The following is a 15,561-nucleotide window of genomic DNA, read 5'->3' as shown; positions in this document are numbered from 1 at the left end:
TATTGGACCATCAGACTTACTCTTCAGTACACTCCTGGACCTGCGGAAGGATTCCAAAGGACTACTATATACTTCAGAGATTGCCCTATGCTGTGATTCCCAGTCAGAATGATGAAGACATGGTGTTGCCTATCTGCTATACCTCAAGCTGTTGGTGTTGGCGCAACTTGAGCCACTTCTAAGTGTCCTGGCTGACTTGAGCAACTGTGTCCAGTTGCTAGACCTAACAGTCTTTAGGGTGGTCTCCCCCAAATGTTTTGTCTTGGACATGTACTTTTAAATTGTATATGTCTTGGTAGTGAAAAACACTTAAATTCGTTTTTCACTACTGCAAGCCAACAGGATAACATTTGGCTACCCTATTACATTTAATGAGTGCTAACATTTGATTGGGAACAGGTAGGAAAGTCATGTTTGGTCTTAAAAGAACTGTGATTTAACATCCTCTTTTAAGATAAAGTCGGATTTTAAGTCATTATTCTGGAAATTCCACTTTTAGAAAGTTGCCATTTTCTTATCTTAACTATTTGGTGCCTGCAGCCTGTGTCTTATGTCACATGACTGGGTGTAGTTGGCCTTTGTGTTTTTCTCCCAGACAGTGAGACAAAGGTGGACAAGATGTTGACAGGATGGGCTTTCCCTCCACTTCACATCAAAGGGGCGGCCTCCAGTACCCTCACAAAGAACTTGACACCAGCCTATTGTCACCTCACTCCCATTGGAGCCTGGGCAGAAGAAGGAAGGAAAATTTCAGAACCAGAGTGGAAGGAAGCCCAGGGTTTTTTTTCACTTAAAAGGCTGGCAACAGCTTAACTATTGGACCATCAGACTTGCTCTTCAGTACACTCCTGGACCTGTGGAAGGATTCCAAAGGACTACTATATACTTCAGAGATTGCCCTGCTGCTTGAGGCTGAGGCCTGCCTTTTTTCTCAGAGGACAGCCCTGCTGCTACCAAAGGATTGCTCTGATTCTTGAGGCCTGTCTTGTTCTTCAGAGGACTGCCCTAATGCTTGAGGCCTGCTTTGCTGCTTGAAGGAAAAAACACCATCTACTTGAACCCACGACTACCTGAGTGACACCCAGGATCAGTTGAATAACCTCCTATTCTGAGAGACAGGGGAACAACAAGCTCCAGAGGGCTTCTTGCAACTGCCCAGCTGATCTGCTGCACTGGACCAGCCTGGACCTGCAACTGGACCTGCAAGAACCTTGATAGCCTCTCTGGTGTGAGTTCTCTATTCCCAGGCGTTGCCTCCTCATGTACTGGATCCTTTGCTGGCCTCCAAGAGAACCCCTCCTGGCCTCACAGACAACTCCATCAAATCTGGCACAAAGTGACCCAAAGCCCTGCAAAGCTTTGCCGCACCACTTAAAGCTTCAGTGGATTCAACGTTGCTTGATGCCATACTCCACAAACCCTCGCTGCACAGCTGAAAGCTTCATTAGAACCAACGCTGAGCAATGCAAAGCCCCATGAAACCTTGCAAAAAGCAAAGTCACGTAGACCTCACACCAAGGACATAAGGCCAAACTTGGTCCTGTGCCTTGCCTGAGCTCCTTCTCAGTCATCCTAAACTGTTGACTTTGTCCCAGCCCTTTGCGGCTAGATACCCTTAGTTGGAGGTTTGTGCCTTTTGGCGCTACTTTTATCCTAAAACTTTGAAATTCACTATCACCAGGTTTGCTGACTGGATTTCCGTTGATATGGTCTCAAATTATTTATTAAAGTATAATCTATTTTTCTAAATTGGTATGGAATTTTTCTTGTGTTGCATTTTCACTTTATTACTGTTTGTGTGCTGAATAAATACCTAACACGTTGTCTATAATTTAAGTCTGCCTGCTTTTGTGCCAAGCTACCAGAGGTTTAACCACAGGTTCATTTAGTGATTTTTGTGGTTTACCCTGACAACGATTGCAGTTGATGCTTGTTGCAACCAACAACCCAATTTTTCACACCAGTGTTCAAGGGCAGCATGACCTTTACCGGCTGTGCCAAGTGATCAAGTGCAGCATGATATGAACCACTCTGCCAAGAGATCGAATGTGGTTTGGTGGGAGTTTCCATTTCAGCAAGTACCAGAACACTGCATGATATGATCTATGGCCATCCCACCCACCCATTGCCTCGCCCACTGCCAAGGATCCAACCAACTTTTGGCTGCAACCTTCCAGATCACCATAGCCAGGTGAGTTTGCAATATGAACCACCAGGACAGAAGAGACACAACACCCTCCCTCTCTGTGGCTGCTTGACATTGCTACAACTGAGTCAAGGGATGTATGTCGTTACAACGCACACTTTTACAACGCATGCACTTACAACGCATTTTTTACAACGCAACATCCACTACAACGCATTCCATTACATCGCAGGACACTACAACGCATTTTTAAAAACTACCTTTACAACGCATTCCATTACATCGCATACTACCTTTACAACGCATACCATTACAACGCATAATATTACATTGCATTTAAGGTAAGTATTGGATAGTATAGGGGTAAAAATTACTAATCTTACTCCAGGGGGTGCAACAGTAGAGTAATTGTTGGATAATATAGGGGTAAAAATTACTATTCTTACTCCAGGGGGTGCAACAGTAGGGTAAGTGTTGGATAGTATAGGGGTAAAAATTACTATTCTAACTCCAGGGGGTGCAACAGTAGGGTAAGTGTTGGATAGTATAGGGGTAAAAATTACTATTCTAACTCCAGGGGGTGCAACAGTAGGGCAAGTGTTGGATAGTATAGGGGTAAAAATTACTATTCTAACTCCAGGGGGTGCAACAGTAGGGTAAGTGTTGGATAGTATAGGGGTAAAAATTACTATTCTAACTCCAGGGGGTGCAACAGTAGGGTAAGTGTTGGATAGTATAGGGGTAAAAATTACTATTCTAACTCCAGGGGGTGCAACAGTAGGGTAAGTGTTGGATAGTATAGGGGTAAAAATTACTATTCTAACTCCAGGGGGTGCAACAGTAGGGTAAGTGTTGGATAGTATAGGGGTAAAAATTACTATTCTAACTCCAGGGGGTGCAACAGTAGGGTAAGTGTTGGATAGTATAGGGGTAAAAATTACTATTCTAACTCCAGGGGGTGCAACAGTAGGGTAAGTGTTGGATAGTATAGGGGTAAAAATTACTATTCTAACTCCAGGGGGTGCAACAGTAGGGTAAGTGTTGGATAGTATAGGGGTAAAAATTACTATTCTAACTCCAGGGGGTGCAACAGTAGGGTAAGTGTTGGATAGTATAGGGGTAAAAATTACTATTCTAACTCCAGGGGGTGCAACAGTAGGGTAAGTGTTGGATAGTGTAGTGGTTTTAATGTAATATTATGCGTTGTAATGGTATGCGTTGTAAAGGTAGTATGCGATGTAATGGAATGCGTTGTAAAGGTAGTTTTTAAAAATGCGTTGTAGTGTCCTGCGATGTAATGGAATGCGTTGTAGTGGATGTTGCGTTGTAAAAAATGTGTTGTAAGTGTAGTGCGTTGTAAAAGTTGCGTTGTAAAGGTTGTATACCGAGTCAAGTGATGAAGGGATTGTACTTGAGCCCAGTTTGCAGAGCCATAGTCGGATGAACTCTGTGACGTCAGAAGCAAATAGCATCAATCCTTTGGGTCAGCAGCCCCTGCAGCAGATCTAGGGCTGACATACTTTCCCAGTCTTTAACACAAGTAGTTACCACCAGCTACCATCCAAAAAAATGGGATTGAGTACCATTTGGGCACCATTCCTGATAGCTGTTACTGTTAAAAAAAGGCCATATGTGCCTATTTTAAAAAACGTGTTTTTGGTTCTCACTCTGGATTCAATTAACTTATTACAATAAGTAAGATAATCATCTTCTTGTAAGATGCTTAAGATCTTTCCAAGAAGTCAAAGTTGTAAAAGTCCTAATTTGACCACTGATATTATTGGTGTAGCCTCGGGACTCGAGGTCGCAGACTAGGTTTTGTTGCGCTGAGTGAAGGACCGCGAAACACACACTCTGTACTGGTTGTCGGCTAAGGCCACGCGTGACCTGTGGGGCTTGGGCTGGAAGTGCCAGGCCCGCTGAGGAAAGGTGCCCCTGGGCGTCGTCCTGAGGCGGATGCGAATAAACAAGCCCGGAACGGGCGCTGTGGCGACCGAGTGGAGCAGAGGGGCCTGGAGCGCTGGTCTCGAGCGCTGCAGAGGAACAAAGCCTGCCAGAGCTGCTAGGCGGAGGCTGCGGAGGGGTCAAATCCCAGGCTGAGAGCGATGGGCCAGGCTCGACGGGGGAGCCCCTGGGTGCTACGTGGAGGCAATTGGTGGCCGGCCTCGCTTGGGTGGCAGTACTGTGGCCTGTTCTGTGGCAGTGATGCAGCAGCATCGAGGTGAGGACTGCTGTCTGACTCCGAGCTGCGGAGACCCCAAGTGACACAGAGGCAGAGTGTGATGGTCTGGGGCAGCTGAGAGCCCTGCCTGGGGGTCGGTTACAGCCTCTGTTGAACTTGGGGCGCTCACCGGAGTGCTGAAGCGGAATGGCCACCTGCGTTAGGTGGAGCACCGGGAAATCAGAGCGTACCCTCCTGCAGAGGAGAAAGGTGAGCGAGGCCTGCGAGGAGCGGCATATGCATCGGCAGAACATTAGCAGCGCCACGGCGCAGATTGCTGGCCAAAACCAGGGCGCGCAGAGCAGCAACAGCGGGGCAACTGTGCCTGAGAGAGAGGCTGGATGGTGGAGCTTTGCGTTATCCGCGTGCGGAGGATGGAATAAACTTAGGAAAGTGCCCGGTCGAGGCAGGTTGTGCAGTCCACTGCCCGGAATGGAGGACACGAGAGGTCACATACACCATTCGCTCTTGAGCCAGGGGTCAACTATATGCTCCAGGAGAGTGAAGCAATTTTTGGGAGACAGCAGCTCCTGCCACGGGCGCCGCGACTAGGAGAGTCCCACATCCTGCAGGAACTAGGCCTTAACGCGTGGATAATATGCAGGGGCCGGATTCCCGAGCCTGTGAGCAATTATTGACTGCGCGGAAACAACATGATGAGGCTTTGGAAAGGCTCCGATCACACGATTACAGAGCATATATGGACAAAGTGCAGTCAGAGTGAGGAAGGGAAAGCAGGGCGGCTATTAGCATGGCTCATTAGGCCTGAATCTCGGGGATCCCCGATTACCCGGATCAACGTTGGGGAAGATAGAACTGAGTTGACCCGGGTAAGATAAATCATGCCTTTCAGATGTACTATGAAACACTGTGCACCGCCAGGAGCCTCGCAGGAGGAGATTGTTGCCTTCTTGGCTCCCTGGCCCTGATGGAGGTTGAGGGAGACACTGTGGAAGAACTGGGGGGTCCGATCACTCTTCAGGAGGTCAGGGGAGCCATAGCTGTACTGGCTGGAGGCAAAACGCCTGGCCCAGATGGCCTGCCTGCAGAGATGTACGTGAAATATGGAGCCACGTTGGCCCCTCGCCTGGTAACCATGTATAATGAAGCCCTTCATTTGGGACACTTGCCGCCCTCCACATGATCTGCAACTGTAATACCACTCACCAAGACCGAGCGCTTGGAGGCTGAAGTGCGGGACTATAGACCTTTGTCTATGCTTAATACTGACTTTAAGTTACTTAGTAGAATCCTGGAGCTCGACTGCTTCCCACATGAAAACTCTGATTAATCCAGACCAAAACGGGGTTGGCTCTCCCTTAACACATTAAATAATTTACGTCGATTGTATTCAATTCTATACCATTCTGAGGCGAAGAACCTGCCCCGGGCTGCGCTTCTCTCAGTGGACCTGGAGAAAGGGTTTGACATGGTCAGTTGGGACTACTTAATAGGGGTAATGCGGAAAATAGGGCTGGGAATCGGCTGACAGAAATCGGTCCAGCTGTTATATACATCTCCAACGGCGCGGGCCAGGACGAGTGGCACCATTTCCCCAGAGTATGTAATATCCCATGGAACCCGACAGAGGTGCCCCTTGTCCCCGCTGTTGTTCGCACTGATGGTGGAACCGCTTGCTGCACTTTTTCATACAGGAGGTTAGGGACTGGGGATACAGTTGAATGGGAGAACACACATAATGTCCCTGTATGCCGATGAACTGTTGATCTATCTTAACAATGCTGTTGGGGGGATGGACTCCGCTTTTGCGGCACTGGAAGGGTTTGGCAGCCTGTCCTGCCTACAGGTGAACCACTTTAGGATGGCTGGACCATCCCCTAGACCTGAGGATCTTCCTGATGAATATAACTGGATACCGGCTTCCTTTTGGTATGTGGGCATTCAGATCTTTCACTCCCTGGAGGATATGAGGGAGGGTAACTTGAGGAGGGCAGTACGTTCACTGCGTTCTAGTGTGGCCTTTTGGAGCTTGCGGCGATTACCCTTGATGGCTAGGATCTTCCTGACGAAGATGGTCATACTGCCCCGTTTATTATACTTCTTCGTCAACCTCCATGTTATGATGCCTGCGGGCTGGTTTAAGCTACTGGACGCGCTAGTGCGGGACCTTATCTGGGCAGATGGGAGACGCAGAGTCACATTGCAGACCCTGCATCCTCCTATGAGAGAGGGAGGACTGGGAGTGCCAGAATTTGAATTTTACCAACTAGCTGCACATTTACAGTGGCTGGCGCATTGGTTGGAAGGTGTGAATCAGGAAGGAACATACTTAAAAGAGCCAGAACAATACCCATGATTATTATTGGCCAAATTGCTGAACCCAGACACAAAAGTGCCCTATGCATTGACCTTACAGACCACAGCTTTACAGTGCTGGAGAAGATGTATGGTTCGGCTACCAGCAGGTCTGTGATACACACTAGTGCTGCCGTTGATAGGGCTACCCTATGGAGAACCTCAGGCGATCCTACGGGAAGAGCAATTGTCGACTTGGACTGCGGCAGGGATCGACACGACCAGGGACTGTTTTCAGGACCAATGATTACATCCCTTTGCAGAGCTTGTGGAGGACTGTGGACTCCCTCCTGGCCAGTTCCTCTTGTATAAGACACTGGTGAGAACGTTTGAGCTACTGTGGGGTGCAGGCCGAGAGGAACCGGCGATGCATGGGGTTCTCTACTCCGTGATAATGCTGGGCACAGCCGGGCATCAAATGAAGTGGTTCTATGGGCCACTCCTGGAGGCATCCCTGTCCCCGTTGTTAGATCCATGGGGGAAATGGGAGAGATCCCTTAACAGAACACTCACTGATGCAGAATGGCGTCGCGTTTTATAATCCGCCAAGAAGTTCTCTCGCAACTCCTGCCTCAAATACTTACAGTTTGAATATGTCCATATGACATATATGACCCGCACCGCCTACCGGCTGCATTTGAAGGAGAGCCCATGGAAATCGGCTATGAGGCCACAGATTAGGGCTTGGACCCTGGAGGTACCACTATGGGCGGCGGCGCAGGGCAGGGCTCTGCACAGGGAAGAACTGAAGGGCTTGCATAGGCGCCCCATCGCCGAAGCTTGGAGCAAAGTCTTATTCAACTGGGAACACCCTCCTCCTCCCCAATAGTGGGGAGGAGGAGGGTGAGACAGCCCCAGTACAGGAGAATTAAACTACTGGAATACATGAGGAGAAGGGCGGGAAGACCGCCGGAGAGGCGACACCACGGCCCCTGGCATAGACCTGGACTGGCCCCGACTGTCTGACTTGCTTGTACTGTGCCCTACCCCCTCGGAGGCACCCTCTGGCTTCTTTTTCTCTCCCCCCTCTCTCTCCCATTGCAGCCATAGATAGCTGACAGAACTTAAGGACAGCCTTGATGTTACCTACAGCTGGGCGTTCCAACCCTGTTTGTATGATGATGGGGCGCGACCCCCCCTGCTTCGAGAGGAGTAGTAATTGCGACAAAGTACGCGTAGACTGATTCTGTTTTTTCATTTGACAGTTTAATGTTTTTATTATGTAATGGCACTCACAACATGGCTCTAAGCGAGAATAGTTAAAGATGACACATTACAAATTGGTGCCTGTCTCAGACTGAGAGAGGATTTGTTATGGGCACAATTGAACCAATGGAAGGTGTGGATTTGGCTTACCCGCAAACTGTGTTGGAATACGCAGTGCAATATGTGTAACATTTGCTTGAATTGATTGATCACCTGTTTACATTTGTAATATATGGAATGTTGCCTGCTTTGCCCCATTGCCTGAATAGACAGAAATTACTTATAATGTGCTCGATAACTAATACATCTTGAACTTCGTTATGTGAATGATAAATTGTATGATTATAAATGCCAATAAAAATAATTTTTTTAAAAAGCATGACGTTCTCCCCAGGCTCATGTTTTGGAGTGTCCAGATTTCCATCCACTTCCTTGAACCATGAAATGTTTCTCGCCACCGTGCAGTGTTCACGTCATACGATGAATATGGTGCCATCAATCTTGACCACCTCTCAGACCTCAAGCTTGTATGGTGTTCTAAACTTCCAGCCCGGTTGTTGATCTCTCAAGATGACACTGGCCCCGACCCTCAGGCTGGATTTCTTTGCTCACCGATGTTGGCTGGTCTTGTCATTCATCATCTGTCTTCTCCTCTGGGTTGCTTACACGTTAAACTCTGCCGGTTGCACTTGGGTATGCCGGAATGCTGTCCCAAGGAGGGCTTTTGAACCACAATGTAGGAGCACAATTGGCTGTGCTTTGAGGAATCTGTCGGTAGGCCCTTAAAAACTGGTGTAGGCAGCGGTCTGCATCTTCTCTTTAATCAACTCCTATTCAAAGGGCTCGGTTCAATGTACTCATAAACCTCTCAACCTTATCGTTATGCCACCATGTAGTCTTGAAATTCCTGACCCTGGAATGAGGGTCCATTGCTCGATCTCACCTCTTCCGGCAGTCCCAGCAGTGCAAAGATATTTTCAAAGACTGGCCAAACATGTGAAAATGCAGTGGACGGCACTGGGTCCACCACCGGGAATTTTGAGTAAGAGTCCATTACCACTACCGTATTGTGTCCTTTGGGGAAACTCTCAAAATCTATGCTGATCTTTGCCCATGGCTTACGGCTAGGATCTTCCGTCAGCACAGGAGCTGGGAGCGGTTCTCCACTGGTTATCGCACAGGGATGGTGCTTTCATACTTTCTTGTCCACCATTCCATCAATCCCCAGGAACCAGACCGTGCTCCACAAACAGGTCTTCGTTTTTTATGGTTCCTAGATGTCCTGGATGTGCAAGTTTGACTATCCTGTCCCATTAACTCTTGGGCATGACTATCTGCTGGCCTCACAGCAGGAGTCCGTCTCTGCTCTCGCTCAGCTCATTCCTCACTCTCCATAGTTGTTGTTAAACAGTCCGTTCCTCTAGAGCCAAGGACTTTGCTCCATCTAGAAAGTGCTGCCACTTTCACTGGGCCAAACCTCCTTCGCTTTCATTATGCCACTATCCTCATTGGATGCCTCCCAGATCTCATTGAGTGTTGTTGCTTTTGGGGCATTCACATTCTGCACAAAACCTTCAGTATCTTCTTCTTCTGCCTCTAGGTGTTCAGATTGTTCTGAGGCAAGATGCCTCAACAGATAGTCAGTAGGGTTGCTGGCTCCTGGGCAGTTCATCATCTGAAAGACATATGTTTGTAACTGCACGGCCCATCCCTGGATCCATGGTGGAGCTAGGCCAGAGGTGCCAGTGAATAGCAGAATGAGGGGCTTGTGGTCTGTCACCACTTTGAATTCATGATCACACAGGTAGAAATGGAAGTGATGACAGGCCCACCTGATCGCAAGAGCCTCCAGCTCGATTTGAGCATAGTGAGTTTCAGTGGACGGGAGCACACGGCTGGCATACGCTACTGGTGCCCACCCTCAGTCTCCACTGTCTTGCAGGAGCACGGGTGGAAGTAGGCCATTGTGGCTTTGTTGGCTTTGATGTTGTGAAACCCCCTTCTCTGCCTCAGTACTTCAGGGCAATGATACATCTGTTTTTTACGTGTCGGGTGAATATAATTAAGGGGGTCTTTGGCACTCACCCACTATCTCACATTATTCTCACTACTCCTTGTGTATGTGGCGGTGCTATAAAGAGAAGGGGATTCACCCTGTCCCCTATAAACTCTGTGATCTGGAAGATCACTTGAGAAAATTGTATCATTCACCTAAACACACGCTTAATTATGCATCATATTATGAAACAATTAGAAAGCAGCATTTGTTCTTTTCTCAGTTTCTTTATTTTCTTTTTTCTTAATAGCCTTAACCAACACGTGTTTCATCGTGAAATGTCTCCCCGACTTCTTCAGGTCTAAAAAACATATTAACAAACAACATACTATTTTTGGTGTGTGGCGAGCATACAACCAGGTACACCTTTGTTGTAGTTCTGTTCTGGAATGCCTTTGTTAGTGATAGGATGTGGAAACCTTTGCTTGAATAATAATAATAATATCCACATTTGTAAAGTGCGAACACTCACCTGTAAGGGTCTCCAGGCGCTGGGGGCCGTCGGGAAGATTAAGCGAACTATTGCCCAGAGTCACATGCTGCTGGGCTAATCTGCCACCGGCGCCGGGGATCGAACCGTGATCCCCAGATGCCGGAGTCAGTCGCACTGGCCGCAGCGCCACACCTCTTCCCTTAATGATATGTTTATCATTACTAGTTAAATCATTTTATAGACCGATTTGCAACTTGTGCAAACTAACATTAGTGCATAACACTTTTGTGAAAAATTCACATACATTCTTGTAAGGTGTGGTATAATCTCAATAATACAGAAGTGTTTCTCGTGTCAACAAAGTCTTGTACGGCATAGCCCTTATATCCCTTGTATACCTGTTTTTTCTGTATCTGGCTAGTAGGTCCAGTCCTAAAGTCAAATATACATGTATCATGTTTAAAACCCATATTAAGTCACGATGCCCGGCAAGGCAATTCACTTATATGATATTATTCTTACCTTGATACCATTTGTTTCCCCAGTGCAGAAGACTGGAGTCCCTTGAGCTCGGGAGGCACAGAGGTCCAGTGCTTTAATGCCAGAAAGTAGAAGCATCAGCTCCTAATAAGTACCTACCACATGCTAGGAAGTTGCAGGCAGTTGGCTACTGCAAAGCATAGGGTTCTGGAAAGATTATAAAGAGTGATACAATGGTGAGTAAGCAGAGGACCTATTTTATGGAGAGCGCCAGGATCTAGGCACTACACTTTGAAGGTACATTTTTTCACATTCATGATTTGAAGGCAGGAAGCCCAAGATAGATGTTCCATTATATAGTTGTGGGAAGATATTTGAATTTTCAGCAGTTAAAGCAAGCAGAAAATATGCCTGATCTGTTGAAAGAGTTAGAAAAAATAGTTGAAAATGAGTCCAGGATCAACCCGGAGTGGGGAGAAGATAATGAGTAAACAATATAGGGCTCAGAGAGACGCCCTGAGGGATTCTGCAAGCGAGAGGTTTTAAACATGACTAAAATAGGGGGAAGTGGACTATTTATGTCCCCTCAGAGAGAAAAAAGGCAAGCCACACCAGGGCAGTACCTTCAATGCTACATTGTTTCAAATAACTGATATTTTAATAAACATTTTCATAAAGTTTCGAAACAATCACATTATTACAGTGCATATGAACATCACCCTAAAGAATACACATTCTTATTTTAAAATGTACTCTTTATTTTACATAGTCTATCCTTTCATAAGTGCAGACAATGTGTATACACCAATAAACAATACAAACTGTGCTGGGGATCAGCTTTAATCTATTTTTAGTGGGTGATCACAACTACACAATACCATAGGATATGGATTTGGATACAGAGTAAACTGGGTCTCTCACTGGTGGTAAGTCTAATAAACTCAACGTTGTTTCTGCTCTTCTGGTGAGAGGTGTGTGCCCATCCCTTGATTCTTGTCTGCCTCTTATACAATCTATATTTAATTGTTAACCACAATTGTACAGATTGTTATGCTGTTTGGAGGGCCTGTCATTCAGGGTGGCAGATAATCAGGAAGCCTTTTAGTTTCCAACATTACTGGTTCCCCTAGCTGGTCCATGTAAGTGTATAACCGAGTTTCTCACTGTTATACATTCTGCCTCCGCCCATTTCTTCGTCTCCCTCAAACAATCTTTTCCTTGTCAAGTGCTATTGTTGATCTTCATGACATGCCTAGGCAACATGTTGCTATCACTATGGTTAAATATGCATGCCTGCTCATTCTTTCTTCATTTGGCAATGGGCATCAAACCCATCATCCTTCCCCACAGAGAACAGTCTATTCTTCCACCTACTACTTTTGCTATTGTTTTAGTCATATATTTCCAGTAGTCTAATAGATTCAAGCACTCCTACACCGTATGATCACATCTGTTTTTAGACCCTCACATGTGGGAGCTTAATCTTCAGTCTCCATATCTTATTGAGCTTCTTTAGGGTGAGATTGTTTTGATGAAGAAAAGAACATTTTATTAATTTGAACAAGTCAATGATAACACTACTGTTAAGTGTTCTGCATACAGTTGGGCAGTCATCTCTTAAAGTTAAAGGAAGTTCGTCTGCCTAAAATGAAGCAATTTTGATCATGAGCTAAGACAGAGAGCAAGGGCAACCATCTATTTGCTAGCACCTTCACTAGGATTTTATAGTGTATTTTCATCATAAAGAGTGGTCACTCCGAAGTCCTATCAAAACTATCACAGCCAGATTTCAGAATCACCACTAAAACCTCTGTCATTTGTGGAAGCATGAGTAAGGTTTGAGCCTGGTTATAGACCTCCAAGATCTGAGGAGTTAGCAGTATATTGTACGTTGAGTAAATTAGTTTGACAGGCCATCCGACCAAAGGTTCTGCCCTACATCACCCATAGTAGCGCATCCAAGGGGGAGTAGTAATTAACAAAAATGTCACTGATACTGGTCTGTGCATAATGCACACTCCAGGTTATCTCCTCACAGCATCACCAGTGGAATTTGGGGCACCTTTGAGGTCCCGAAGCTTGCTAATAACCTGCCTGATCTATCACCCTCTCAGAGTTGCTTGGCTGTGAATTCCTTATAAGCAAAGCAGTTCAATCTATGTTTAATTGTCTTGCCTTTTCCGACATGCAAGTAATCTATTGTTGCTCTTAATGTAAACCACAGAATCCCTCAGAGGAGTATGTATGGCAGTCTCTGCCTTGCATATTTCCCTCTGCAGCAGCACTCGATCCCCAATTATTATCCTGATACACACTCCCTGAATCATTAGCTTTAACACTTAAGATTCAGTCATCACACTCCCTGATGTAAATAAATTGTCCCTACATTAGTCCACATTGGCATCCCTCTCAGCCCCCAAAAAGCTGCATCTCACAGCGCTGCCACCAGACTTTTCCTTTGGGGAAGGCTAACTGACAATATACTCCAGCCCAGGTTAACTAAGAGTAGCCAGTGGGCCTTATTGTTTTGCATACGTACTGACCTTCAGCCATGATTCCCATATTCAGGGAAGTTTCTGGGTAATCAGTGTTGTAACTAATGACCAATGTGCTGTCTCCTAAGCTACTGGGGATAATCAAACCCAACGATTCATAGAGTGCCTCCACTGCTGAGGCAAACCTTTCACCTGGTGCAGAGTAGCCGATGGCCTGTCAACCTTTTGTGTTTTTCTCCAGCATTTGCTGTCTAGATTTCAATCTGTTCTGGGATGACCAATAGATAGGGCTTCCAGAGTATACCGGAGTTTCAGCCTATTTACATACTGCTGATGTATCAGTGAAGATGGGAGATTTTCCATTGTACAAGACTTTCAGGTCTTCTTGGAATGATAACATGCACCTAGGGTGTCATTCATGGAGTTGTTTCATAACGTCGAGATATGCTCTGCTCTGTTATTGAACTATTGGAGTGTAATCAGGAAAAATCAGTACTTTTGCATCATCAATTGTGTACGGGCCATCCAGGCCCGTCTGGAGCTTTTGTGGTGAAGTGACCCTGGGCAATTGCTTTTTTTCATGACAGAAATTATTATTTCCCTGTTTGCCCTCCTGATGTGTTGTATATATATTTAAATTTAATATGGTCATGAAGAAGGTGGTAGAACAATTATAGAACCACCGAAACGTGCATTTGTGTGTCCAGTCCGGGCCACTACACCAAAAGAAGTGAAGAGACTAGACTCCACTGGTGTATGGGGGATGATGTATTTTCCGATTGTTTGCATGGTGAGTGTGTGGTGTGTGGTATGAATGGGATGTCAAATAAGAGTGTGGAATAGGAGGATTTATGGGGGTGATTGTAGATTCTGAAGTAAAATATGTTTTTAAACTGGCAAATGAATGTATATAGCTTTAAAAATAGATGCAAAGCTATTCCAAATGATGAAATAGCATTAAAACAGATGCAAAGGTATGCTAAATGTTGTATGGTTTAAATGTCAGTTATGTAATAAAAGGCTTTCTATTATCCTGTTGAAAAAGAATATACAAAAAAGAAAAAAGAAGACACGTGCAAAGACTATACAGAGTTGGTCTGGATCTGTTTATGTGTGGATCTATTCCCATGTGAAAAGTATTTTGGCTAATAGGACCTTCTTGTATTGTGTTGTGTGCTTATCCCCCAGTCCTATGCCCATTTTGATAACTTAATAAGTAGAGGGGGGGTCCCTTCTGTGGATTTTGCTCTGGCAGTCTTCCATACATGTCCTCCCTTTTTAGGTCTCGGCTAGCGTAGGCTGCGCACCTGCGTAGTCTCGCCGGCGAGATTTAATGTTTTTAGGTATTTTGTGTAAAGGTTTTTAAGCCCCGCCCCTCTTTTCCATTGGCTGGCGTCACCGTTTATACTAAACGGTGGCCAGCCATTGGAAAAGAGGTGTTGGTGACGTTTTCGTTCGGCTTTCGGAGATGTCTCATTTGGACGGGCTCGTCTGCCTTCCTTCTGTCGTGAAAGCTTTCTTATGGAGCCATGTGTTTAAACACATGGCCCCATAAAGATAAGCTCCGGTGCGATCCTCTTTCATTTGTTTCGTTTTCGGGAGGGTCGCGCTTGTTGGAAATAAGCCCTGACTATAATTTCTCCACGTTCCTAGAAGCTAACATATGTAGCGCACTTCCGGGCGTAAACTTAGTGACGAGTTTTTGCTCTCCTCCCCCTTAAATAAACCTACCGCATAGGGCATTGGGCAGACGGCGAGTGGATCGAATGAGTGATGGTCGGACCCAAGTGACAGATGGCAATCTGAATCTGCCCAATAACGGACGGGTCAATTCATGACTGATGGATAGTCCTGTGACGGACAGGTTAATTCATAACGGACACTGCCCGGGTTGGCCGTGCTTAGTGGTGTATCCAGTGCTGCCCACTTTTCTTTCTCTCGGGCCAGATCAGGTATTGACGTTCGTGTAGTGGTCATGTTTCACTTATCAGGTCGCAGAACACTGTGCAGGCGGACACATCAAAAGACGTTTGATGGGATGCGGGGGCAATTATGAGCCGCGAGCGTCTAACAGAGCGCTTCTTTAAGTTTACTTCCATAATCCCCTCTTCTAAGTCAGGCCCTCCTAAAAGATATCAATTCGCCGTTTATTGCGTGTATTGAGTCTGATTACTGTGTTACAGTATATTTGGGTTCCAAACCTTTTAT

This window comes from Triturus cristatus, chromosome 3_2, assembly GCF_964204655.1.
Source record: "Triturus cristatus chromosome 3_2, aTriCri1.1, whole genome shotgun sequence".
NCBI lineage: Eukaryota > Metazoa > Chordata > Amphibia > Caudata > Salamandridae > Triturus > Triturus cristatus.
This window is presented reverse-complemented; position numbering follows the sequence as displayed.